Below are 1704 nucleotides of genomic sequence, written 5' to 3' on the forward strand. Positions count from 1 at the left end.
CCAGGCTGGATTCGAACCTGCCACCTTAGGTGTATGTGGCTGGTGTCTTAGCCGCTTGAGCCACAGGCGCCGAGCCACAAACTGACATTTTAAGAACCAGTATGGAGGGGGTAAAAAGAAAAAAAAAAAGAACCAGTATGGAAAGCAGGGGTAAGAGCCATCACACTGGAGCAATTTTCTCTGCAAAACAAAGGGACCGAGTGGCACCATGATTAGCTGATCCTTCACCAAGCCTCTGTCTAGTTCTGTCTGCTCTTTATTATTTTTTTAGAGGCAGAGTCTCACTGGGTCACTCTTGGTAGAATGCCGTGGCGTCACAGCTCACAGTAACGTCCAGGTCTTGGGCTTAGGTGATTCTCTTGCCTAAGCCTCCCGAGTAGCTGGGAATAAGAGTGCCCATCACAATGCCCTGCTATTTTTTGTTGCAGTGTGGCCAGGGCCAGGCTCTAACCTGCCACCCTTGGTATATGGGGTGCACCCTACTCACTGAGCCACAGGTGCCACCCTGCTCTTTATTTTGCTACGTATGGCTCTGCCATCACTCTTGCACAATTGCGGGACCAAGAAAGGGAATGTGAATGGGAAGAAATGAGATGCTTAGAAGGAGAATGCTCGGAAGTGGATCATATTCACAGAACTTTCTGTTTTCCTTAGGAATATTAGCAAAACCCCATTTTGTTTCAAATTAAATTTAACAATATTAATACCAACCCAAGGGGTGGCACCTGTGGCTCAGTGAGTAGGGTACTGGCCCCATACACTGAGGGTGGTGGGTTCAAACCCAAACCTGGCCAAAGTGCAATAAAAAAATAGCTGGGCGTTGTGGCAGGTGCCTATAGTCCCAGCTAATCGGGAGGCTGAGGCAAGAGAATTGCCTAAGCCCGGAAGTTTGAGGTTGCTGTGAGCTGTGATACCATAGCACTCTACCAAGGATGATAAAGTGAGACTTTGTCTCTAAAAAAATAAAACCAACCCTAGTTACTTCCAAAGCCCAAAATTTAATTGCTTGAGGAATTCACCTATACTTCCCTAAGCACTTTTTCATTTATAACCAAATTACTGTATTTTACTGATTCCGTGATATATGTTTTTTCCCCCGTATTTCTTTTTTCTTTTTTTTTTTGAAACAGAGTTTCACTTTGTTGCCCTCAGTAGAGTGCTGTAGTGTCACAGTTCACAGCAACCTCCAGCTCTTGGGTCATTCTCTTGTCTCAGCCTCCCAAATAGCTGGGACTACAGATGCCCGCCACAACGCCTGGCTATTATTTTGTTGTTGCAGTTTGGCCAGGGTCGGGTTTGAACCCGCCACCCTTGGCATGTGGTGCTGGCACCCTACTCACTGAGCCACAGGCACCGCCGTCTTTTTTCTTATTTTAGACAGAGTTTCACCCTGTTGCCCAGGCTAGCTTATAACAACCTCAAACTCCTGGCTTCACATGATCTTCCTGCCTCAGTCTCCTGAGTACCTAGATGTATAAGCACCTGCTATAAGGCCCAGTTCAATTTTCTATTTTTAGTAGAGACAGGTCTAGTTCTTGCTCAGGGTGGTCTCAAAATGCGTGACACACTGCACCTAGCCTCTTGCCACATTTTACCATCTTTGAAATTGGCATATGTCCAACAATAGCTAATGTCCTCTTTCTGCTTATTCCTTCTGATCCAATATGACTGGTATCTTCTTTCTCTCTCTTTTTTTTTTTTTTG

At 45.5% G+C, this 1704-nt stretch overlaps 1 protein-coding gene across 1 annotated transcript in view; it reads right to left on the bottom strand.

The window, feature by feature from the left end:
• KIF13A (kinesin family member 13A) overlaps window positions 1-1704 on the bottom strand; it is a 218863-nt gene that overhangs the window by 2172 nt on the left and 214987 nt on the right. The window lies entirely within an intron of this gene.

Source organism: Otolemur garnettii, unplaced genomic scaffold (genome assembly GCF_000181295.1).
Source record: "Otolemur garnettii isolate 467f Iridium unplaced genomic scaffold, OtoGar3 scaffold00026, whole genome shotgun sequence".
NCBI classification, from domain to species: domain Eukaryota; kingdom Metazoa; phylum Chordata; class Mammalia; order Primates; family Galagidae; genus Otolemur; species Otolemur garnettii.